Here is a 27,537-nt window from a genome sequence, read left to right on the forward strand (position 1 = left end):
CAGGCATGAGCCACCATTCCTGACCAGCTATATGTATTTTAAATGGCTCGTGGATTTGTCATAACTGCTCAACTTTGCCACTGTAATTGGTAAGCAATCATGGATAATGTGTAAACAAAAGAGCATGGCTGTGTTTCAGTAAAGATTTATTTATGAAAACAGGCAGCAAGCCAGATTTGGCCTAGAGGATGTTGTTTGCAGACCCTGGATACAGATGATAGATTGAGTTACATAATGGATAGGGATATATAACAGATCCTATGTACTCATAAAATACTATCCTTATTAATATACATTCATCTTCTATTCTGATCTTTCTCATATTTTATGTTTGCCAAAACATAAAATAACTATATATTCAAATCCAGTGAACAGTGGTATGAATTCTCATTACTTATAGGGGCTACATTAATCTCTTCATGAAACTAAAACATATCCTGTGTAATTGAATAATATTCATATTTATTTATTTTATTCATTTTTTTATTCTAAAGCCTTTACTTTGAGACATGAAGAAAAAATTGTACAGGTACACATGGAAAAGACATGATCACTGCTGAGTGAAAACGACCTAACCAAAAAGTCTGAATGTCTATCAGCTGATGTTGAAGCTGAAATTCTGGGGGTATAACATGCTGCAGGGCTGAAGGCAATGGATAATTAGTATTCCTCTCCTTCCTTCTCACCCTCTTCTTCAACAGAATCCACACTAACCACTTAATAATCCTTCTTAAGGACAACTATGTCCTTGTGGGCCTCAGAAAACTCTCCTTCCTCCATCCCTTCACCCACGGAATAGTGAACAAAGGAACTTGGCATACATCAGGTAAAACTTGAGGTCCAGGTGAGCCCACACCTCAGCAATGGCTGTGATGTTGCTCAGTATGCACACAGCTCTCTGTCCTTTGGCCGGGTCTCCAACAGGTACCACAGTGGGAAGTTGGTAACTAATGCCAACCTTGAAGCTAGAGGGACAGCAATCCACAAACTGGATGCTGCATTTGTTTTTGATGGTGTCAGTGGCAGCACTGAAGTCTTTGGGAACCATGTCACCAGGGTACAATAGGCTGCAAGTTATGTATTTACCATGGTGTGGATCACATCTTACCATCTGGTTGGCTGGCTCAAAATAAGCATTGGTGATCTCTACTACAGAAAACCGTTCATGGCAGGCTTTTTCAGCAGAGATGACAGGGGCACACATGGCCAGAGGGAAGTGGATGTGGGTATATGGCACTAGATTGGTCTGGAATTCTGTCAGATCAATATTCAGGGCTCCATCAAATCTGAGGGAAGCAGTGATAGAGGACACAATCTGGCCAATGAGATGGTTAAGGTTAGTGTAGTTTGGACACTCAATATTGAGCTTTCCAAAAGTCATCCAAATCACTTTTGGAAAACTGATTAAATGATAGAAAGGGTCAAGGTGATTTTTCAACCTTCCCTATATGAACTATATCATTGGATAACCAAATGGTAGATGTCATAGATGGCCTCACTGTCTACTATGAAGGCACAATCTGAGTGCTCCAGGGTGGTGTGGGTGGTGAGGATGGAGTCGTAGAGCTCAACTACTGCTGTGGAAACTTGGAGGATGGGGGGTTGCTGAGTAAATGGAGAACTGCAGCTTGGACTTCTTGTCATAATCAACAGAAAGACATACCATCAGCAGGGAGTTGAACCCAGAACCAGTCTGTTCACCAAAACTGTGGAAAACTAAGAAGCCCTAAAGATCTGTGCACTGATCAGCCAGCTTGTGAACTCAGTCCAAGATGAGGTCAACGATCTCCTTGTCAATGATGTAGTGGCCTCATGCATAGCCATTGGCAGCATCTTCCTTGTCTGGGATGAGCTTCTCAGGGTGGAAGAGGTGGCTAGTAGGTGTCAGGGTAAACTGTGTTAATAACTGTGGGTTCCAGGTCTACAAACACGGTCCTGGGCACATGCTTTTCAGTGCCTGTCTCACTGAAGAAGGTGTTAAAGGAGTCATCTCCCCCTCAAATTGTCTTGTCTTGTCACTTGGCATCTGGCCATGGTGCTGGATGCCATGTTCCAGGCAGTAGAGTTACCAGCTGGAGCTGCCTGTCTGGACACCAGGCTGGCCAATGTGGATGGAGATGCGCTCACACATAGTGGCTAAGAGTTAGGAGGCTAAAGCGACAGGAGCAGATAACGGGTCCAATGACCGATCCCAACAAGCTAAGAGTCAAGGTAAGTAATGCACTCAGTAAGATTTATATTTAAACATCCCCTTTAGAATTTGCACATAAAAATGATCAAGGTAAAACTAATGTAAAGTTAAATAAGTCTAGCTATAAAAGATTATGATTAAGACAAAATGTTGAAGTCATGAAATGTATATGAAAAATACAACTGTAGTTGGAAGTAATATAACATTCTGGTAGTTTTGAAGGGGATCACAAGGAAATCTGGTGTCAACTGTCATGAGGCTTGAACTATTGCTTATTGCTAGCCTTTCAGTTGCTCCAAGAAGGCGTTGACATATCATTTTAACCTTTACATAATGGTGACAAAACTTGGGTATTAAGTTTTGAAATGTCATCTTAAACTAATTAATTTATGGCTGTCAGTAGCAGTGGACACATAATGTAACTTACTGTTTAAATGTAGTAAAAAGATGACAATGAATAGGTGTTTCTCTTTCATAAATACAATGAAAATATATAAACTTCCATACTATTTCAATGAATTTATTATTAACTTTATTTCCAAACATTACACTGTATGGTACATTATAGTTTGTTAATACCCATTTTTGTATCAGTTTTCTTTTTTTCATAAATGATTTTTTCCTTCAACTCTGTCTCTGTATTTTTCGATAACCTTTTCTTTCTTATCATTGTCTCAATTTTCAAAGGTCAAACATTGGCCTTATTTAATTTTTTATTATATCAAACTTTTTTATTTCACTTTTAAAAGAAAAATATTTTGAGCTCTAACTTGGGAAACACTTTCAAAACTCCTGCATAGTTTCATGAAACTTGAAATTATTGTTTTTAAAAATAGTCACTATGAAATTATTTCTTTCTAATATAGCTAATTCTCAGCTTCTACGTGGAACCCTTGGGGCTACAATGGGGGACCACATTAACATAAATCCCAACCTCGCAGATTTCTATTAAAAATAATTTCAAATGGTTCTCTATTTTATTCTATTAATTTAGAAATGTTTTCTAAGCAAAATCTGTCACATACCTATTATTTTCAGTGACTGTAGTATAAAACTGGCTTGGAAGTCACATTAATGAAAACTTTACGATTACCTCATCTGAGCTATTTATTTCCAAAAAACAGTTTACAATACACATGACAAGTATTTCACAAACAGCATCACATACATGGGCATTTTTAGTTTAAAAAAGACGAAAATAATATTGGCTAACATTTCTTGAGCTCCTACCATGTACTAGGCACTGTTCTAAAGTGTTAGTAAATTATATCATTACAGTTCAGGATTATAACTAAATCTTTTTTGTTTAATGAACCATTGGTAAACTTACCTACTTAAAGCTATCTGTTGAGAAACATTCAAGCCATATTTAAGCTCACTTGGCAATTAACTTGTAATCATAAATGAGTAAAATCTTTTAAAATAAGGAATATATTTTATTTTAAAACCACCTTAAAAATAGATAGGAAGACACTGAGGAGCAATTTTTGTTTGACCTTTAATGGATGAATAGCTGAAAGCCTAGAAAACAAAAATAAAATAAAGTCAGCAAGGCTGACAGGAAAGCATGAGAGAAAGCCACACTGATCTACACGTCACACTTAGAATACTTGACCCTACAAACAATAGATAAATAAAATCAATTTACCCCAAATGTATACTTTGAGAAGATTAATACAATTTATAATCTTCTAGTCAGACTGATCAGGAACAAGGAAAGAAGATACAAATCGTCAATGTAGAAATAATATAAATTGGAGAACAGAGAAATGCAAGACAAAATAACAAAACTCTTGTTAGTAATCATAATTGAGATGATAGTATTAGTATTGTTATTCTGAGACAGTTGTATGTACAATGAGAAATCAAGCAAATGAGTAATTACAGGATATTCTCATTCTATCATCTCTTGTATTTTGAGAGCCAGAATTATCAAGGCATATGAATTGCAACAAAGAGGTAATATAGAAGAAGTCTTGCAAAAATCTTATAATTTTGAATTGGAAATGAAGATGGAGATATCAGTATGGACTCACAAGCTTTTATCTGTGTAACTTTGTCTTTATCTATTAATCTTAAATCCCCTGAAAAGAACTAGAAAATATAATAAACTCAGATTGCAGTACTGTCCAATTTAAAAGATAATGTGTTTTGTGGAGAAATGGATGTGTTCATGCCTATGGAAGAAAATGTACAAGATTGAGTATAGACCATCTTGACAAAACAGATAGCAAGGAAGCTATCAATGACCGCTAGGATCATGCCTGAAGAATTCAAGAGCCAACCTGCTGATGTTTTGCTCATCATAGATGAGACAAATTGAACTTCAATAAGGATAAGAGGCACAATGAATTGAAACTCATCATAAATCCATGAGTTTATATAAATGTGAAAACTAATAATTGATCAACTGCTGAAAAAACAGTGATCCAAATCACTTTTGGAAAACTGATTAAATGACAGAAAGGATCGAGATGATTTTTCCACCTTTCCTGTATGAACTGTATCATTGGATAATCAAATAGTAGATGGAAGGTAGTATTCCTTCGCAAAATTATTACACCTGAAAAAATAAAATGATAGAATTAAATTGCAACCACTTTTTAACACCAAATGGAAGATGAAATGAACAACTAGCAGGCAATAAATGGCTGGGAGAAAAATAAAAATGAAAGCCAGAAGGCAGATATACTGAGCCTCTTGTTAAAGGAAATCATCTAAAGACTTTAATCAAATCTTTTTCTGAAATATATTAAAGTGTACCATGAGTTTATAATCAGCCTGACTCAGATTCAGGAAAACTTTCCAAGGCAAACTTTACAGTTTCTTAAAAAAAAAAGAAGAAAAAGGAAAAGAAAAGGATGGAGATTTAGACACAGCAAAAATGGGGAAAACTGTATTCTGGTGTCTCAGGATACACATTTGCTTGACAAAACATAAAGAAATTCAAGGACTTGATTATGTATCAGGATAGTGGTTAACTATTGAGATAAAGAGCAGTTAGTGGTCTGGGCCACAAAGGGAGTCTTTTGGAATGGGTGGGAAAGTTATAAGTCTTAACCTATACAGGGAATACAAGTAAGGGCAACTTATAATAATACACTAAGCCAAATAAAGAAAATTCAGAGGTAGTTGTTTAACTGAATTATCACAAAATTCAAAATCATCAATTTTAAGATAAAAGTTCTTTTATTGTATTCTTTCTTTTGTTAGATTTGTTAATAATGGCATAGGTTTCTTAAGACTAAATGTAAAATTATTGACAATTTGATTTTTTCCATCCAAGAACTTCATCCTATTTCATTTATCATATTAGTTCATTTTCCAGAAACTGGGGCAGTAAATCATATTCCCTCAAGATATTCTACATATAAGCACAGATCTTAAAGAATACATGGCTTTAGCAATTGAACAATCAAATGGATTTAGAAAAAAAAAACATGGAAATAGTCAACTTAAATTTAGTGTCCTTTCTTCTACTAAGGTTTCAAAACCATAGGGGAAAATGAAGACAGCTTCAACATAAATTCTGTGATAATGATATTCCATTTCTGGCAGAGTAATTTGTATTGTTAATTAAGTCCCTAATACATGACTTTTATATGCAATTACTAACTGGTTAGGAAACAATCAATGAGAGCATTACCTACCAATTAGTGTTCTTTCTCATTAAATATTTAATTGCTCAGTGGAACTAAACATCACATGTCCTTGTCCATGTAAGTTGAGGAAGATGAAAGATAAAGCAACATATCTGAGTAAAATGTCATCTCTCACATCCAAATTGCTTCCCTTTTATTTTTCAAATGATCTCTTAAACATCTTTCATTAAATGGCTAGCCTGTGGTATTTTTCTATCAGTTTTATCGGTATAGTTAGGGAATACTTCCCAGAGAATGGTTACAGAAATATGAAACTTCTCATTATGCAGTCACCAATTTTCATGTGAAAATTGTGATTCCAAAACTACGTTCCCTTACCTAAGGTAAATCTTGGTTCCCACAAATTACCATAATCTTATTTCAATCACTTGCTGAAAACATTGAATGATACAAAAACAGCTACTCTTGCCCATTTGAAAGTGAAGAGTAGAATAAAAGTCATTTATATGAAGGTTTAACAAAAGTTAAAAGGTGAGCAAACCTTTTCTTTAAGGAGGCACTTAATATTTTTGTCTTTGCTAACTTCCCATTCTGTCACAACTATTCAACTCTGCCATTGTGCGAAAGTTGCCATAAACAATATGTTAACAAATTTGGAGGACTCTTTTCAATAAAATTTTATGTACTTATAGAAAACAAATGGCTGGCTAGATTTAGTCAGAGGGCTTTTGATTATCTGCCTCTGGTATAGAAGTAAAACTCAACTCCTGTCTTTTATGTATTAATTTTTTCATTCATTTAACACATATTTATTCTGTATTCATTAAATATTCTGGTGATTGACTGGCAATAAACAGATAATGAGTAAATATGTGTAGAGTCAAGTGGCAATAAATTGTATGAGGAAAATTAAAGCAATAAATTGGGGAGATGGTGCCAAGGCATGGTTGTAGGATGGGGGCATGCTATATGGTGGCCAGTGTAGATTTCACTGATAGGTGACATATAGCAGAAACGCCTGAAGGATAAAGTGAGTGTGAAACATTATCTGAGGAAGAAGATTATCAGAACCATATGCATAAAGGCCATGAGTTAGCAACATATATATTATGGTGGAGACACAACAAGACAACTAACAGCTTAGAGCAGAAAGAGAAAGGGTGAGAGTATAATATGAAACCAGTATAGTAGGGGGGTGGCATTTGGGGAACACATAACATAGTCTCTTTATGGTATTCTAATAACTCTTCACTTCCATCCTGAGAAGATGAAAATCTATTAGAGTAACACGAGGTGACATGATGTGACTTGTATGTTTCAAGTGAATCACCCTGGTTGCTTTGTTGAGAATAGAATGTAGAGAGGCAAAGGTGGAGGCAGGGAGAAGTCGTAGTAGGTACTGCAGCCATCTAGGTTAGAGGTCATGGCGACTTCAGAGCAGTACCTGCAAAAATGGTGAAAAGTGGCATAAGCAATGTCTTAAAATAATGTGGTTTCCTGGGAATGGAATCAGAATTCAATTACTATTAAACTGAAATCTGAGAAATGTAAGCATGTTGTTTCACAAATTGTCTTTAACTACAAAAATAGTTTTTTCACCTTAAAATACTTTGATTAATTTGTATATATGTGAATGATCTCAAATAACAAAAAATGATCAACATTCGCAAAAGTATAAGCATCATATGTTTAATATATTTTATTAAATTTAGGCTTGAACATACTCTGGCTACAATCTTTTCAGAATATGACGAAAAGTGACAAGGGAAAAAGTCTTATCTTGGCCACGGATTTCACAGAACAAAAACTAAAGAAATGTTACTGCCGTTTCTTCTACCAGATTTGAGCAGTGCTTTGACTACATTATTGGAAAAATTCAATCCTGCTTAAAACTTCTTTCTTGCAAAATTCTTTAAATGGCTATGTTGACATTTTTCTTGAATTGAGGTCATCTTTTAAAATATATTAGAGATACTGAGTCACCTCTAACAATCAAGAATTAACTTGATGTTTTTCAAACTGAGTGCCATTACATAGGTGACTACATGTAATAAATGTTAATGCCTCAACTACAGACTTTGCTAAAAAGAAAACCTACAATATTTGGAATGTCTTAAATGAATAATAATTTAATATATTAGCATTAAATCTGCACATTTCTAGCATTCATCTAAAGAAAGCAATAAAAGAAACGTGTAGGAGGATTTTACCTAAATTATAAGAAGGTCTCCCAAACCTACCTATAAAATAGTTGTTTACTTAAAATATCTTTAGAAATAGTGATTGACATTTTCTATATGCTAATGGGTAGATGTTTCTCATTACTTTCATCTAAAGAGATGTCAGTTTTATGTTTTATGGAACAATATTTTTAAAATATTAATATTAACTTATAAAATGGCAATTTTAGTAGAAACTAAAGGATTATTGTCTTTAAAAATATTGATAGGAATATGATTGTGTTAAAATATTTTGTGTTCAGAATATGAGTAATACGTTTATTAAAAATAAACATTAATCAACTAGAGGCAATTAAATTACTTCCAGAAAAGTTGTTTTTGATAGTGTTTTACTCAACACCATAGAAAAATATTTGGAGAGAAAATAACATTATGTATAACTATAAATTAATGAGGTCTATTTCCTTACCATATAGAATGAGATTTTTTGGTTTTCTATATGCCTAACTTTTTGACTGATGTTAGGTCAGATTTTAAAAAGCACAATTTAAGAGCTCAGGCCTCACAGAGCTTAGAGAAAGAGTCATAGCAGTAATAATACAGTATGAGAGAGTACGTAAACAGGAAAAGATAACTTGTGTTTCTGAAGGAGACTCAAGAAAGCGGAGACTGATGCAGTTTACTAGCTGTGTGAAATTTTTTTTCAAGGAAATAGGACTTGTTCTGCTCTTTAAAAGATGTGGAATATTGAGGTGGCTCTTTTAGTTTTAGGGAGTTACTACGGACAAATTATAATCATTTAAATGCAACATGCCTGAAATGAAGAGATGCACTCTGTTGGATTCAGGATTGCTCGTAGTCCTTTCTGTATTAGTTACTGAGATGCTGGAAGAGGGCGTTGGAGGAAAGACAATCACGGAAGGGCAAGAAAATGCAAGTGATAGGGTCTGATCAAAAGCAATTCTCATTTTCTGACAGTTAGGGAGGCATAATGACATAATATCATTGTGAATCCTTGTTCTTTTATTTAGATTAATTTCTTTACCAATGCAATTATTTTATTCACAATTTATAGTTTATGTAAATGATATAATCATAAAAATATACAACATTGTTTCTAATTATATGTATTGCATCTGTATCTACAAAATTTGGTAAAAGCTAATTTTCTAAGAGGACAGAGAGAGAAAAACAGATAGAAGAAAGAAAGAGAACTAAGGGATCATTCTGAAGTGACTTTAATGGTTAAACAGCTAGTTTTTTGAGGTTAAAATAATCTTGATAAATAATCATTAATTTTTCTGTCACTCTTTTTAACCCTGAAGAATAGCTTAATTGGTTAATACTTAACTCTGCCAAGCCTCTCATCTTAAAAGCAGAAATTTAGTGGAAAGGCAAAGTTTATGAAATACTTATTTTTTTAAAATGTAGGGGGAAAAAAATGGCAGGCTGTGGGAGGCTAAGGCGGGACGATTCCTTGAGACCAGGAATTCCAGGCTGTAATTCATGTAGTAAGCCATGATCACAGCCTGTGTGACAGAGTGAGACCCTATCTCCGAAAAAATTTTAAAAAAAGACAAGGTTGGGTGTGATCTGTTGAGTACAAGCCATTGACACCTTACATTGATTTAGTAAATAAAATTGAACGTATAATTCACTTGTAAGAATAGTGTTAATTTCTGCAAAGATGTTTAAAACCTAATCTCCAGCAAAAGGGAATTTACAGGAGTGATTAATATAAAGATCCTGAGATGGGGAGAATATTCTGGACTATCTGGATAGGACCAATGTAATCACAAAGTCTTTATGAGAGAAATAGGAAATCAGAAAAGGAGATAACAAAGACAGAGCAGAGGTCTTAGTGATGCTGTTGCTGCCTAAAAGGGCCATAAAGCGAAGGGGTAGAAGGTGCCACCCCTGAAAAAAGTAAGCATATTCTTCATTGAATCTCCAGTGGGAACATGACCCTGCTCACACCTTGATTTTCACACTGTGAGATGCCTGTTGGACTTCAGGTCTCCAGAACTGTAAGATAATGATTTGTGTTAAGCTACTAAATTTGTGACAATTTTCACAGCAGCAATAGGAAACCAATACAGTGCTAATCAAATACTTAAGTTATATTTTGATATGTTGCATTAGCAGTAGTATTTGAAGGAAATGAAAAATGTGTTTTACTGTAGAATACATCGTAGAGCTCAGAGATGAACTGGAGAAATGCCTATTTTTTTTTCTCAAAGGCCTCTAATCAGAGAAAAGATTAAGTAGAAGTAAGATCAGATAGCTAACAAGTTCTAGAATGGTTAAAAAAGACCTCACTCAAACTCTTATATACTCTTAGCTACCACACTTTCTTCATTCTTTTTTAATCTAAACCTCTAAAGTGGGTTCTCCATACTTATGTACATTTGAATATGTTTATTGTTTTTTAATTGACAGCCTTGCAGTTTTACCTTTACAACTAGATCTCAATTGAGTTTGCACAAATAACAATCTCCATATTTCTTATTATTTCTTATAAGATATCCATTTTTACTTTTTTCCCAAATTGAAACCAGGTGAGAAAATATTTTAAAACTTTAATATTTTATGAGAAACATAGAAAGGGTTATTTTTGAGCCTCTCCAGTTGCAATAGGAAGATTTTCCTATAAGAACTGGAATACTAACATATTCTAACCATTGAAGTAAGTACTTCACTGGCAATGCCAAAGAAGTCAGTTACTGAATGATTTTTAAATGAAACATTTGATGAATTTATTATTGTATTGAACATGACTTCAAAATGTGCTATACTGCCTGAGGGTTTTGTAGATGTTATAATTCACTTTAGTTCTTTGTATTCCTATATTAAGATCACAGACTTAGCAATAAATAAGACTTTATATCAAAACAGCTCCCAATATTATAGTAAGCATGAGTCAAATATAAGAAAATAAACAGAGTGAGAACAGGAAGTATCAACGATGCTTGAATTTGTCTTCTGCATTGATTTATGGAGTTACTTGTATAAGGGTATCAACAGTTTAGCAAAAACTAAACCAATGCAGGAAGGTAAGAGTGTCAACAGTTTTCTGGCACACTTGAGTCAGGTTTTCATGCACAGCTTTAAATATGATATACAATATTGTGAATATTATATGCAGTGATAATTAAATATGAGAAAAACATCAATTCTCCATATAAATTATTAAACCACATAGAATTTAGTAAACTTTTCAGATGGTTGGCGCAAATATTTTACTTTATCATATGGATTATATAAATATTTTAAAATATTGTCTATTTTAAGATTCTGGAATTGAAAAGAGATATTGACTATTGCCTTAAGATGAAGATAATTATCTAATTATGACTTTAATATTCATGTTCATAAAACCAATTACTTTCAATGTATCAACCAAGTATCTGATGGTTATTATAGGTAATGGATCTAATGATTGCTCTTCTGATAATGGCAATATCATAGTATTTTTAATTATCATTTAACATAATAATTACCACAATATTGTGGGCTGAACAATTGATAAATACATAAATTTTTTCATTAATTTATATTTACATTTTTATGCTATTTATCATTCTGAAATACTTTTATTCAGTCTTGAGATAATGTTAGTAAAGAGACATTACAATGAACAAATGAATTTAATATTCTTCCAGGCCGGGTGCGGTGGCTCACACCTGTAATCCCAGCACTTTGGGAGGCCGAGGTGGGCGGATCATGAGGTCAGGAGATCAAGACCATCCTGGCTAGCACGGTGAAACCCTGTCTCTACTAAAAATACAAAAAATTTAGCTGAGTGTGGGGGCAGGCGCCTCTAGTCCCAGCTACTTGGGAGGCTGAGGCAGGAGAATGGCATGAACCCAGGAGGTGGAGCTTGCAGTGAGCCAAGATCATGCCACTGCACTCCAGCCTGGGCAGCAGAGCAAGACTCCGTCTAAAAAAAAAAGAAAAAAAAATTCTTCCAATACTAGAAATATAACTGGTAATTTATATTGGCTTCTGATTTTCTTAAAAATTCAGAAAGTACCTGGCAAGATAAAGAAAATCCTTTGAGCTTGGTTTCACTAGCATTAATTTTCATAGTGAGGCCACAAAGCAAGAATCCCAACACCCAACTTTTTGCTGCTCCTCAGACATTCTGATGACTGGTAGTGAAATTGCCAGGAAGCACTTTATGAGCACATGTCTGATTCACTTTGAATTTATTGTTTCTGTTTTGTTTTCCTTTCTTTTTATTTCCTTATGTTTATTGCATTAGTTCTGTTTTCCCTCATAACCCTCTTAGTTGGGCATGTCAAAAAGATTAAGAAAGACAGTTCATTTGTATCATTTGCTGTTTATATTCACAGCCACACATTGCATTGAACAACATCCCATAGTTCATTTAAGAAGCCATATGAAATAAACCTGATTAAAGACTACAGAGAAAATGCAAACAGGATTGGGGCAATTTTCATTATTTTACTATAATCTTGTTGTGATTTGTTTTCACTCTTGTTCACTAAGTGTCATGTGTATCAGAGGAAAATTATAAAGGAAACAAATAAATAATTATTAGGCAGGAAAAAAAAGACAGAAAAAAAATTCAGTCAACTACACATGTTCTCTTCAAACATATTCTACTTTGCAGCAATCTGATGTTGTCTATTTTATATTCGGTCATACACTCCTTTTGAATTCTGTAGATTACTTATAATAACTGAATTTCCTGGGAGCACTTTAAATAAGACTCTTCAAGTTTGAGCACTTTACCCAGCAGGCTGATTCGACAGAAAGTGCCAATTACAGGTACTAGAGAAACAGATGGGAAGTATTTGCCTCAATAAATAAATAAATAAACACTTTAATAATATGGGTTAAAATAGGGGAAGAGTGATAGCTTTGGAATTAGTTTGAATTGTGTGCACACTTTAAAAAAATATTACTGAAAAAAATTAGAGGATGTAGAAAAGAAGTTTTTTTTTGTTTTGTTTTTGTTTTTTTGTTTTTTTTTGTTTTTTTTTGTTTTTTTTTTGAGATGGAGTCTCTCTCGCTCTGTTGCCAGGCTGGACTGCAGTGGCAAAATCTCGGCTCACTGCAACCTCTGCCTCCTGGGTTCAAGTGATTCTCCTGCCTCAGTCTCCAGAGTAGCTGGGATTACAGGCAAGTGCCACCACGCCTGGCTAATTTTTGTATTTTTAGTAGAGATGGGGTTTCACCATGTTGGCCAGACTAGGTCTCGATCTCTTGACCTTGTGATCTGCTGACCTCAGCCTCCCAAAGTGCTGGCATTACAGGTGTAAGCCACCACGCCCAGCCAAAAAGAAGTTTTAACACATATGAAAAATCTACAACAAAAGGAAAAGTCTAAATTAAATAAGGAAATAATAATGATAATATTTTTAAAGCATTTATATATTTTTAAAATTTATATCTTTCATACAAATGCAGTATGATCATCAGTCACCTAATGAGTTTACAATTACTAATATTGTTCCCATATAAGGTAGAAAAGTGTAGAAAAGTATATAGAAAATATTTATCCAAAATCTATTCCCAGAGGGAAAATGCAAAAAAAATTACATAAAATAGAAAATATAGGATTATTAATTCATATGAGATAAGATACTTAATATATACTTCCTACCACCCTGTTCATGGAATAGTAATACTATGTAATTATGTATATCACAACTTATAATAGTGTAACCTGAATGGTGACTACAGACGTCTGTGGATAAAAAACAATTTATATTACTCTTATAGCACAGCCTTCCTTTTTTTTTAGACAGAGTCTTGCTCCTCTGTCACTCAAGCTGGAGTGCAGTGGCACGATCTCGGCTCACTGCAACCACCTCCTCCCGGGTTCAAGCGATTCTCCTGCCTCAGCCTCCCGAGTCGCTGGGATTACAGGCACCCACCACTACGCCTGGCTAATTTTTTTGTGTTTTTAGTAGAGACAGGGTTTCACCATGCTAGCCAGGATGGTCTTGATCCCCTGACCTCATGATCCTCCTGCCTCGGCTTCCCAAAGTGCTGGGATTACAGGTGTGAGCCACCATGCCCGGCCAGACAGCCTTACATTTGTTATATTTTACAATGTATGTTTAGAAAACTAATATATTGAGATAATTTGTATTCACAGTAAAATATTTGAAAACTATAAATATTCTTTGTACCAGAGTCTCTGCTATAAGTTCAGATAAATTTAGCCTCTTTTGACAATATTGGTGGAGTGTAGTTGGACACAAAATAGTCTAATCTCCATCTGAACACACTTAATAGAGGAGAAAATGCAATTGTGAGTTATTCCTATTTGAGAAAAAAATGCTTTCTAAGAAATGAATCAATTTATAATAACAATATAGATAAGAAATAGGTAGCAAAATAGTGATATTTGAATTAAAAAACAAGGGCTTGTCTAAAATACAAAATATGTTTTATAAAATTAAGATTTTTGTATTCAAGATGATTTAATTACTAATCAGGTTAACAAAACAATTACCTTAAATAGAAGAATTGAAAAGAATGTATTTTAAAGGATTATACAAAGATGTATGATCAGTGAACAATTTTGTGGAATAATGAGAGGGGATAAAGGATGTAAGAAAACAAGTAATGAAGTATTAAATAAAAAATACTTTTTGGCTAGGTCCAGTGGCTTATGCCTACAATCCCAGCACTTTGGGAGGCCACGGTGGGAGGATTGCTTAGAGCCCACACGTTTGGGACCAGCCTGAGCAACATAGGGAGACCCCATCTCTGCAAAACATAAAATAATTATGTTTTGGTGTATGGTGGCAGGTGCCTATAGTCCCAGCTAGTTGGGAGGCTGAGGCAGGAGGATTGCTTGGGCCCAGGAGGTAGAGTCTACAGTGATCTGTGAGTATAATTTTAAAGTATGTGATGAATTAGGGAAATATTTTATAAATGTTTATCGACTGCAGTGCCCCTTCGAATGTTGGGACCATTATTGCACTTGCTCATGGGGCTAAAATCAGCAGTCATTCAGAAAACCAAGCAAGCAAACAAACAAACATCGCAGCAATTTAGGTAAAGAATGAAATTTCACCAACCTGATGAAGGGAATTTATACAGAACTCACTAGCTTAACTCCCAGCTGTCAATCAATACCAATTTGCCAATGTGTGAGTGAACGGTTTTGTAAATGGTCCTCTGCTGCCCAGCTCACGTTTCATGGAACAGACAGATTATCTTCTTTGTGCTCTTCCTAAATTCAAATTCATGGACTAAAATATGTGTATATTTTCTGTTGTTTAAATAGGCTAAGTTTTAAGGAAGCTTACTACTGCAGTACTGCTTTTGTAAGAGAGTGCCAAGCAGCTGGGGAAACATGATACAAGAGGCACTGGTTTTGGAGAAAAGAAAAAGGCAGAAGCTGGAAGACCCTTGGGGTTAGTATTAGAAGAAGCCTAAAAGGCTTGAGAAAATTATCAGTAATGGCTTAACAGAAAGTAAAAAAAGAAAATGGAATCTGGAGGAAAGGAAACACTTTGTAGGTAGTAGCTATAAATAGAAAATAGAAATGTACAAAATAAATGTGGTGATCTAGCTAAGAGGATTTTCAGGAAGATTACTGAAAATAATACCTAATGTTTGATTGACTGTAAAAAAAAAATGTGAGAGGAGAAAGATCAACTAAGAAAAGTTAAAACTAATGGAGCCAGGATTTGTTGTATTAAAAAAATAAAAACACTTTCTCATTTCAAGTCTCTCCAGAGGGAAAATTATACTTAAATTAAGAACAGCTCTCAGGCTTAGGATCAAATCCACAGGAGGTTTAAAAGAGTATTTATGAATGCATCATAGCAAGCCACCTCATAAAAACCTGCAGACCAGAAAAAAACAAACCAAAGATCCTCTAAGTATCTTATAGATATATCTTGTAGGTTCACTTTCTTAAAACAGTAAGTCTCAGAATCCTAACAGTCATGGGTTGTGGGAGTTCGTACGATCTTGAAGGCATGTGTGGGTTTTGCTTTTATTAAATAGAGTGAATGATAAATGGATATACATAAAGGTCAGAAATATTGTAAGGCATTGTTTCAGCTTGGACAAAAGGAACAGAGACATTATTACTTGTAAAGAGGATATTGACATAAAATTATTAATATAACGAATTTAGATGAGAGATGTTAAGAGGTGTTATTGTTAGAGTAGGAAGATAGGCAGATGTGAGCAGGGCAGCAGAGCTCCCCCAACCCCTCTCCCCGACCATAAATGTCAGGCAACCATCAGGTGATGGTCAGGCGGTTGTTAAACTGTCTCTCTAAATAATAATGGGTCACAGCCAGCGCCAGGGAATGGCAGTCTCCCAATAGTTAGAAAATACTGGAAGCTGGTGATCAGCACCTTCCCAATAAGAACTCAGGAGCTGGATACGTGGACTCAAGCATGCGCACTAAGGGGCAAAATGCTGGCGTTTAACTGGTTATATGACCTTCCTCTGGAACACTTGACTGGTAAGTGAAAATGCCTCAAATGAGCACGTGCATAACTTGAGTAAACACACTGTGTGTGTGCCCCTTTGCAAGTGCCAGCAGGCCACTGCACATGTGAACCCTAGGAAAATTCGAGGGAGGAGAGAGGTAATCCCCCGCCCCAAAACGCGCCAACATATAAAACCTGAAGTCAACGGTTGACCAGCGGATTAGGAGCTCTCAAGTTGCCCTTTTGTCCCTCTTCCAAGTGTAATTCATTTTGTTTATGTCCAAATACGTTTTAATAAATTCTCCTGCTAAAAAACATGTCTCCGGCCGAGCGCGGTGGCTCTCGCGTGTAATCCCAGCACTTTCGGAGGCTGAGGCAGAAGGATCAGGAGGTCAGGAGATTGAGACCATCCTGGCTAACATGGTGAAACCTCGTCTCTACTAAAAATACAAAAAATTAGCCAGGTGTGGTGGCGGGCGCCTGTAGTCCCAGCTACTTGGGAGGCCAAGGCAGGAGAATGGCGCTAACCCGGGAGGCGGAGCTTGCAGTGAGCCGAGATCGCGCGGCTGCACTCAGGCCTGGGCAACAGAGCAAGACTCCATCTCAATAATACTAATACTAATACTAATATTAATACTACTACTAATAATAATAATAATACAGAAATTAGCCGGGTATGGTGGTGGGCGCCTGTAATCCCAGCTACTCAGGAGGCTGAGACAGGAGAATTGCTTGAACCCAGGAGGCAGAGGTTGCAGTGAGCCAAGATCGCGCCACTACACCCCAGTCTTGGTGACAGAGCAAGAGTCTGTCAGGGGTGGGGGGAGGGTAACCATGCCTTGGCTGGGCGCGACGGCTCACGCCTGTAATCTCAGTCAGCACTTTGGCAGGCTGAGGCAGGTGGATCACCTGAAGTAAGGAGTTCAAGACCAGCCTGGGCAACATGGTGAAACCCCGTCTCTACTAAGAATACAAGAATTAGCAAGTCATGGTGGCAGGCACCTGTAATCCCAGCTACTCAGGACGCTGAGGCAGGAGACTCACTTGAGCTTGGGAGGCGGAGGTTGCATTGAGCTGAGATCACCTTACAATATTTCTGACCTTTATGTATATCAATTTATCATTCACTCTATTTAATAAAAGCAAAACCCACACATGCCTTCAAGATAGTATGGATTCCCTGCAACAATGACAGGATTCTGAGACTTACTCTTCAACAAAGTGAACCTACAAGATACACACATAAGATACTTACAGGATCTTTGGTTTGTTTTTTCCGGTCTGCAGGTTTTTATGAGGTGGCTTGCTGTGATGTATTCATAAATATTCTTTTAAACCTCCTATGGATTTGATCTTAAGCCTAAGACTTGTTCTTAATTTAAGTATAATTCAATTTCAAAAAGAGTCAACAAAGATTCTTGGAAAGTTTTTCATTAAAACACCTTGAACCCACCTGCTTTTGCCATCCTCTCGCTCATAGAATGCTCACAAAATATGGCTGTACCAGGTGTGATCTGCTCCAGCCGGAATCTCAGTTTTTGTTTTGTGCAAGGGGATTTATGCTTTGGTCGCTTTGTTCATTGTTTCATATATATTGTAAAGTCTAGGAGGAAAATCTCTATCTTCACCAATAACACCCTCATGACGCTTCCCTTTGCTGGACTTGCATGTCTTTGTAACTCACCTTCATGAAATCATTCCTAAACATTTTTTTAAAAATTTCTCCATTAGCTTGGGGAAGGGAGAAAAAGGAAATCTCAAAACATTCTTCCCCTAAGCTTATCAATTACCTTCTTCAAATTCAACCAATTCTATTCTCCAGGGAATTTCTGCCAATGTCTCATCTTCCTCTTACATAGGCTCTTGAGGTCATTTTGAATATCAATTAACTTACTTTTAGCAAATTCTGTCTAGAGGGTCTAGAAGACTTCTGTACAATAGAACTTAGTGAAAGTTCCATGTGCAATTTTAAAATTGTTAGTCGCATGAAAAAACTGAAAGAGAATTAAGTGAAATTAATTTTAGAAATTTGTTTTATTTAATTCATAATACCTAAAGTATTGTATTCCCACGTTCAATCAATATGAAACATTATTGATGATATACTTTACATTCTCTTGTGTTTAATTGACACTTACAGTGTGTAACTTACTAGTCTTTAGTTAGACTAGTCACATTTCAAGGGCTCTATAGCTACAAGTGACTAGTGGCTACCATATTTAACGGGAGGTTTACAAAGACTTCCTCAGGTTATGGGTTGGTGGTGGTGGGGGCTTATTTCCTATATTCTCAGGTCTCAGGTAACTACCATTCAAAATCCTGATGAACATGTAATGCATAATTGAAGGTATGAATCAGTCATCTTTTCCACTTATTTCAAACTTCATCAACAAAAGAAACAATATTAATGCTGCCTTAAGTACACACAGTGGATCAGATCAATCCCTATATTAACTGACCCTCCATTTGATCCCTTGAAAATGTGAAAGTAAATCAGGAGCAAAATGTCCTTACTTCATGCCAAGAAGGTTACAAGTAAATAGATCCCAGCATATTTTGTATCATTTAATTACAGTAATTGATGCCTTCCTGAAGTATATCATGTTATCTGTCAATGTATTCATGAAGCACTCCCATCTCATTTACAAACCATCCCTTGCCCAGATGGCTAAGCACATCTAATTATCTTGAATAATAATTTTAGATGTCAGAGTTTTCTGACCTTTATAAAAATTAAGCATACTCATCTTGGTTCTCCCTACTGAAAATACTCTGAATATATAGTTATATATAGGCTTAAGATAATAAGTTTATTATAATTACATATTTGCTCAGTGTAAGAGGACTATTTAAGTTATATTATTTTACCCAAATCATTTTGTTAAAAAAAACCTGGGGTACATGAAGTCTATTAGTCAACTGTAAACTGTAAATAACCTGAAATATTAATGCTTTGATCGTTTTTAATTTTGATGCAAAACACTATATGTCATTTTATATGTTTTTGTAGTTTTCTTGTGTTCATAATTTTCTCATATTTTAAGAATATTTGTGTTTCTATTTCAGTTTTCAAACAATCATTACTCATATTTGTTGTTACAAATATTTACAATCCTTAAGTGTCTACTAAAATCACTAAATGTTTACTTTGTACATGTGAAACTTGTAAAGTGCTGCAACTAGTTATGTATCACCTGGGGACTTGATTGTTATGTGATGAAAATTTTAAAAATAGATTACACAGAAATTTCTTATTTTTTAAAGATTTTCTTCAATCAGTCAATTATCTATCATCAATCCCTTCTAATTATATATATAGCTGAATGTCTATATACACATATATAGCTGATTGTATATATACGCACATGTATATATACAAGTGCATATATATACACACATATACACATATAATACATATATAATGCTTTGATCACTCTATAGCTCAACCATAATAAAATTATATTTAAGAAATGTGCTAATTCATTCATCAATATTCAATATCACGTATGTGTGTATGTATACATTGCATATATAATACATATACACATATATGGGTATATATACATTCAACTATACATAGAGACTGAGTAAGTGAGAGAAGTATGTGAAAACATATTCATCAGTTTTTGGGGGGCAAGATGATAATATTGATTAAGTGATTTTTTTGTTCATTTATATTTTACCTTTCTTAAAAAAATCAAGAAAATGATATAAACTATCTCAAATACTATTCTTTTATGATATAGTATCAGATGAGTTAACATATTCCCTATAGTTATACATTTATCTTATTCAAATTAATTTTTTATTAAATATACAAACCTGAAGACATAATTGATGACAAATATTATTTGCTTATTTCCTTATGGATGTTTGGATATCTGCATTCTGTTTGTGATACAATGCATTTTACTTGGTTCCTTGATGTCAACCAATTCAGAAATTGAACTAACATGCAGAAAAGGTAGATTTTTGATTAATCTACTTAATTGATAAATTACATTAAAAGCAATATTAACAAAAAATAAAGCCAATTTGTTTGAAGACAGTTGTAATGAATACATAGGAGTGGAAGGTAAATAAACTTCAGATTTACAATCAGGAATTCTAGATGGCCATAAGCTGCTTACTGGATACAGGTGGCTGTTTTCTCAGGAGAGCATTTCATAATAGGTTTTAAATGAGGAAATGGGAATCATTAGTTTTAGATACTTTTGAAATCTCACAAATGTGAAAACCTTCATACATCATAACTGAAATAATGAGAAGTGATTAATAAATGTCATGGACTTAAATGAGTTGCCAGATGCATCTGATTCTCAAGTGAGCAAGAAAAATAAAATGCAAAAAAGCCTCATAAAATGTGTCATAACAGTTTGTGATAATTTATGTTAAAACACAGAGATGATTCCCATTTCCAAACATAGTGTAATTTTAGAAACCAAAGTTATTTATTTGTAGAATATAATCAAATTATATGTTTTAACATTTGAAAAATTGTATTTTTCTTCTGCCCCACAGTAAAATTAGAAAAAAAGACGACAAAAATATGGATAACATGTAAAAATCTCTCATTTGAGTTAACAAGGAATAGAATGGATTATATAGGTATGCCATTTAAAATAAGTAGACTAAAAAATAATCCATTAAAAGAAGTTCATCTGTTCGGTGAGGATGTTTCTAAAATATTAATTTATCCAGCTACTCGGGAGGCTGACGCAGGAGAATGGCGTGAACCCGGGAGGCGAATCTTGCAGTGAGCCAACGTTGTGCCACTGCACTCCAGCCTGGGCGACAGAGCAAGACTCTGTCTCAGAAAAAAGACAAACAACAAAAAAAAACAAGTAATTTATTAGATTTTATTTTAAAAACTAAGAAGCAACTTAGTTAATAAGCTATGCCATGATACATGTCATTGGACAGTCACTTAGCAAAGTTAAATTTTAGAAAATCATGTTAAAAGAGCAAATTTTTCTTTTTCTATGAGAAACTTAATTTCTGGCAATAATTCAATATTTTAATCGTTTCTTATGAATCTTTTTAAAATTTATAGACATTATATAGCTCATCCATAACAAAATTATATTTAATAAATTATATAGCCCATCCATAATAAAATCATATTTAAGAAATGTGCAAATTCATTCATTTTGCAAATCAGATAAATTTTAGCCTCATGCCAAATAAATATTGAGTTTATGTTCTTTAATATAAAGAAGGTTGTAGCATTTAAAATATCACCAAAGATATACATATTATATATATTATATAATATATAATATAATATGTTATATAATATATAATATATAATATAATATGTTATATAATATATAATATATAATATAATATGTTATATAATATATAATATAATATGTTATATAATATATTATATAATATATAATATAATATATTATATTATATATTATATAATATATTATATAATATATAATATAATATATTATATAATATATCATATTATATATTATATAATATAATATATTATATAATATATAATATAATATATTATATAATATATAATATATAATATAATATATTATATATAACATATATTATATACTATATGTATAATATAATATATAATACATAATTATATATTATAATATATTATTATATATTATATATAATATATAAATATATAATATATATAATAATATGTAATATAATATAATATATATTATATATAATATAATATATATTATATATAATATAATATAATATATAATATATAATATAATATATATAATATAATATATAATATAATATATAATATAATATATTATATATAATATAATATATAATATATAATATAATATATAATATATTATATTATATATTATATATTATATAATATATATTACATAATATGTTACATAAAGATATATAATATATTATATAAAGATATATAATATAAAATATAAACATTGAGTCCATGTTCTTTAATATAAAAAAGGTTGTAGCATTTAAAATATCATCAAAGATTTTATTTTATTTTTTATTGTTGGTGCTAATGGAGGTTTTCTAATTATATCTGTCTTCCACTCCTAAAGATTCTGATTTATAGGTCTAGGGGAGTGATCTGGGCATTAGAATATTTTATATGCTCTATGGCTTATTTAAAGTGCAATGAGTTTGAGATGCACTCTGTTACTTGGTATTAATCAATATCTCCTTGCTTAAAAATAACCTCCTTTTATTCATTCATCATATGTGCATGTATGTATTTCTGCATATCTTTAGAATGCATTAAGTACAAGGCGCTGTGTACTGTGAATAGCATAAAGTGAAATAAAATACCTTCTTCTTCAATAATAGTTTTAAAACTAGCAGGAATTATAAAATTCTTTGGTAATTTTATCTACTCTAAGTGTTAAAAATGAATAACTCTGAAATCTATTTTTTCACAACAAAACTGGCTTTTAAAATTTTATTTACTGATTAATTAATGAGTATGTAACTGAAATATTCTACCAGCGCCCTGAACTCAAAATGCCTTAAGCAAAACTGATGATCATCTTTCCTAAATTACTTATTCCTTCTGATTTCTCTATCTCTTTCAAAGGAGTGAATAAACTCTTCTTTTATTTCTTCCTTTGGGCTGGCTGGAATATCATGATAGCTGAAGCTAGAGGAGCTGCTTTGAATGAACTGGTGTTTAACAGAAACAATGCACCAAGAAGAAGCTGTATTCTCTATACTTTTCAGCAACATGCCACCTAGTTTCTCATTTTTAAAGTAAATCATCTAAAAATCCCATTTAACCAAAATTATTTGTTTTTTGTTGTCCGATTATTTAAGCATAATCGGAACCAATATTTATTGAGTGTTTTTTGTATTTTTGGCACAATTCTTTACCTACAATTACTCTTCTTAATTTGCCTACCAGCATACTACCTGCCAAGCAAAAATTCCATGCAAATTTCTATAACCATGAACCTTAGATTTTAGTTGAAAAAGATAGAAAATAAATAATAAACTTATGTCAGATAATGAAAGATAGAATATAATTTTTATCTGTATGACCTTATGATAGATTATATATGTGCATTTATATATAAGTATATATTTATATATATACTTATATATAAATGCATGTATATAATTGCATATGGTAGAATTATATGTATTTTCAAGCAATTCTATACTTTTACTGTTTAAATAAACTTAATTTGATGCTGTAGAAAGAAATGTGGGTTAAACCTCAATTGTCAAGTTAAACCTCAATTGTAAGGTGGATGCAAAGGTGGATTTGCTGAAACCTATTTGCATATGGAGTACTATGACCAAAATGTGTCCCCCAAGAAGCAAGTGTTGGAAACTTAATCCCCAATGCAATGCTATCTGGAATTTGGCCTAATGAAATATGTCTAGGTCATAAGAGCTCCGCCTTCATAAATGGATTAGTACTACTTTTAAAAGGGTTTAAGCCTTTGAGTTTAATCACTTTCTCTCATGTGTTCCTTCTGTCTTGTCCTTCTTCTTTCTACCATGAGATGATGCAGCAGAGAAGGCCCTCACCAAGTGTGGGCCTCTTGACCTATTACTCCCGACCCCCAAAACTGTAAGAAGTAAATCTCTGGTTTTACTTCTTTTGTGTGTGTGTGTGTGTGTGTGTGTGTGTGTGTGTGTTTGTTTGTTTGTTTAAGACAGGGTCTCACTTTGTCGCCCAGACTGGAGCGCAGTGGCACAAACAAGGCCCACTACAGCCTCCACCTTCTGGGCTCAAGCGATCCTCCCACCTTAGCCCCCCAGGTAGTTAGGACTACAGGCATGTACACCACACCTTGCTAATTTTTGTATTTTTTGTAAAAACTATTTCACCATGTTGCCCAGACTAGCCTTGAACTCATGAGCTCAAGCCAGCCTCCAGCCTCTGCATCCCAAAGTGTTGGGATTACAGGTATGAGCTACTGCACGCTTACGTTTGTTTGTTTGTTTAATAAATTAACCAGTCTCAGGTATACTATCACAGCACAAAATGGGCCGAGGCAGAAAATTGGTACTGAACAATGAGGCTGTTGGTATAACAAATACCTAGATACGCGGAAGTGGTATTGGAACTTCTAGCCTCTAATGAATAGAGGCTAGAAGAATTTAGAGGAGCAGGCTAGAAAAAGCCTAGACTGCCACAAATGAAGCATTAAGGGTGATTCTGGTGAGAGCTCAGGAGAAGAGAAAAATTGTAAGAAAATTCTGGAATTTCTTAGATATTAAGTAGTAATGATCAGCATGCTGGTAGAAATACAGATAGGAAAGGACATTCTAAAGATGTTTCAGTTAGAACCAAGGAACAAGGTATTGGAAACTGGAATAAAAGCCATCATTATATAGTTGCAAGGAACTTGGTGAGATTGTGTCCCTGCCCTAGGATGTTATGGAAGGCAGAACTTAAGAGTGATGTACAAGGATATTTGGTAGAAGAAATATCTACATAGCCAAGCACCCAAGGTGCTGCCTGGCCTGTTTTGTCCACTTGAAGTAAAATGAGAGAAGAAAGACATGATTTAAAGATGGGATTGATAATTGAAAGAAAATTAGAAAGAAATAATTTTGGAAATGTTTAGCATTGCCATGTCAAGAATGAAAAGGCATATTCTGGATAACAAACTTTATGTATGGCCAAGCAATCCTTTGCCAAAGTGCCACAGATCGAAGAGATCCAGATAATATTCATCAAAACAATGAGGGAAAAATCTCAAAGGCATTTCAGAAATCTTCAAGGCCTCTCATCACAGGCCCAAAGCGTGACCTTGAGGTCAGGGTTTCCAGAGAGGTGGCCATGGAGCCTCAGCATTTGCTGCCCTGCACCACCTCCAGTGTCTGCTCCCTGCATATTGGCACAATGCTCCTCAGTTGCCATTGCCACAGCTCACGTGGGCCCAGGTGCAGCTTGGGCAGGCACTCCAGAGGGTGCAGGCAAGGAGCCTTGACAGCATCAGAGTGTTGCTGATTCTGTAGGCACACAGAGTTTGGGAGCTGTGGGGCTTTGACAGTCTTCACTTACATTTCTTGCTTTCTTTTTATTAAGGCTACTCAAGTGAAGCAGTAGAAGTGGACAAGGAACAAAAAAATCTGTAAGTCGGTGTGGTCAATTAGTTGTAAATAACCCTGCACTCAGACCAGCTGTCTCCGTCTAAATTTTAACATATGTTGCAGACAGCCTGGTGGCATAGGCAGAAACTTGCCACAGGAGCAGAGCTGCAACAGAGAGTAGTGCCTAGTGGATCCATGGGAACCAGGCCAACATAGTCTCAAGTAGTCTCCTCCAGCTCCTAATGGGGCTGTGGGAGTGGGACCAGCACTAAGACCCCAGAACTGTAGAGCTACAAGCATGCAATGATAGCCAGAGAGAGCCGCTGGCAGGAGATTCCAACTCAGAGAGAGCTGTGGCATGGGCTGAGCCACAAGGGTAAGCCTGCTTGAGGCTTTGGGGGCCAAACTCTCTTGAGTCTACCCAGAATGTGGGATATGTAGTCAAGGAAAATTATTCTGAAGACTTATGATTCAATCCTGTTTGGCCTGTTGGATTTGGGACTTGCTTAGGACTTATTACCTCTTTCTTCTTGCTAATTTTCCCCTTTGGAAATGGGAAAGTGTTTTGCTATTGTATTTTTGAAAGTAGACAACTTGTTTTAATTTTACAGACTCACAGCTGGAGAAAATTTGTGTCAAAATGAATCATGTTTTGAATCTTCTCTCATGTCAGATTTAGATAACTGTTTGGACTATGGACCTCTTAGTTGATGCTGGAAAGTGTTAAGATTTTGGGGACTATTAAGGTGAAATAAATGTATTTTGCATGTGAGAAAGACATTAATTTTGGGGGCTGTGGTGGAGAGCTATGGCTTGAATGTGTCCCCTAAGAAGCATGTGTTGGAAACTTAATCCCCAGTGCAACAGTGTTGGAAAGTTGGGCGTAAGAAAAGATGTTTATGTCATAAGGGCTCCACCCACATGAATGCATTATTACTGATTGTTAAAAGGCTTGAGGCTGCAAGTTTGATCTCTCTCATACACAAGCATATGTGGTTTCTTGCTCTTCTGTCTTTCACCATGGGATGGCTCAGTGAGAAGACTCTAACCAGATGTAGGCCCCCTTGACTTTGAACTTCTCAGCCTCTAGAGCTGTAAGAAATAAATCACTGCTTTTTAAATAAATTATCCAGTTTCAGATATTCTTTTATAGCAGCAAAAAATGGACTATGACATGGAGCTTTGAGAGACATCTGATAAAAATAAAATTTAAGTGAAAACGTGGGCAGATAGGATGAGAACCTGTCCCATGAAAAAACCCTGCGTAGTCACTAGGTGAGAGAAGAAATTCAGAACACCATGTCTTCACTCTATATGTGTACATCCTAGAGATGAAGAATTATAGATTAAAAAACCAAAATTACTATTTAATTATTTTATATAACAAAATGAGACACTACCATCACTTTTTGAGACACTTATATCTATGTCAACCAAAAAGCAAATCCCAATTTTTCTTCCCCATACAACAGACCATCACATAAACTCCGCCCTGTGAGGGCCCAGGCCATCTAATTACAGCATTGCAGCTATCACAACTAAGCCAAGTATCTCAGGAGAAAAAAAGCTACCTGTTTCTAGCCACACAATTAAGCCATGTAAACACGTGTCATACTTTGTGTCAAAGCAGTGATAGTACCAGTTACTTAGAGATGATTAACTGGTGCTTGGGACTGGAGCAGCCTTGAGACAAGAATATCACTCATCAGTCCCAAAGAAATGGCAGAGGAGGAACCATGGCTGGAAAAGCAGATGCTATAGTGGAAGACAACCTTTTAGGCTTCCTCAAAAGCCTGGAGTTGGGGTATCTTGCTGGTAATTGAAATTCCTATGTAAAATGTTGGAATAAAGAATAAAGTTAATTTGGGTGTGTTCTATTTTTTCCACATAAACTTGCAAGTTAGACCTACAGTTTTTGCTTATGTATCAATGTTATAATATGCTACTTTAACACTAGTGCTAGTATATTAATCCTATGAGTTCAACTGTGTAATTTTCATTTTTTTGCTGTGTTTTATAGGATTTTATGTAGTTTAATGTTTTCCTCCATATCTGAAATAAAATTTTAAAAAGTGTG

The 27,537-nt window shown here is 34.4% G+C and overlaps 1 long non-coding RNA gene and 1 pseudogene across 1 annotated transcript; one reads left to right on the forward strand and one right to left on the reverse strand.

The window, feature by feature from the left end:
• Positions 1-660: 660 nt before the first annotated feature.
• On the reverse strand, positions 661-2,131 carry LOC474078 (tubulin alpha-1A chain-like; annotated as a pseudogene).
• Positions 1,516-27,537, forward strand: LOC107970110 (uncharacterized). Its single transcript, XR_001712423.3, has 4 exons — positions 1,516-2,211; positions 15,244-15,373; positions 25,456-25,501; positions 26,072-27,537. It is a non-coding gene; the product is annotated as an uncharacterized LOC107970110 (long non-coding RNA).

The sequence above is a fragment of the Pan troglodytes genome, chromosome 22 (genome assembly GCF_028858775.2).
Source record: "Pan troglodytes isolate AG18354 chromosome 22, NHGRI_mPanTro3-v2.0_pri, whole genome shotgun sequence".
Lineage (NCBI taxonomy): Eukaryota > Metazoa > Chordata > Mammalia > Primates > Hominidae > Pan > Pan troglodytes.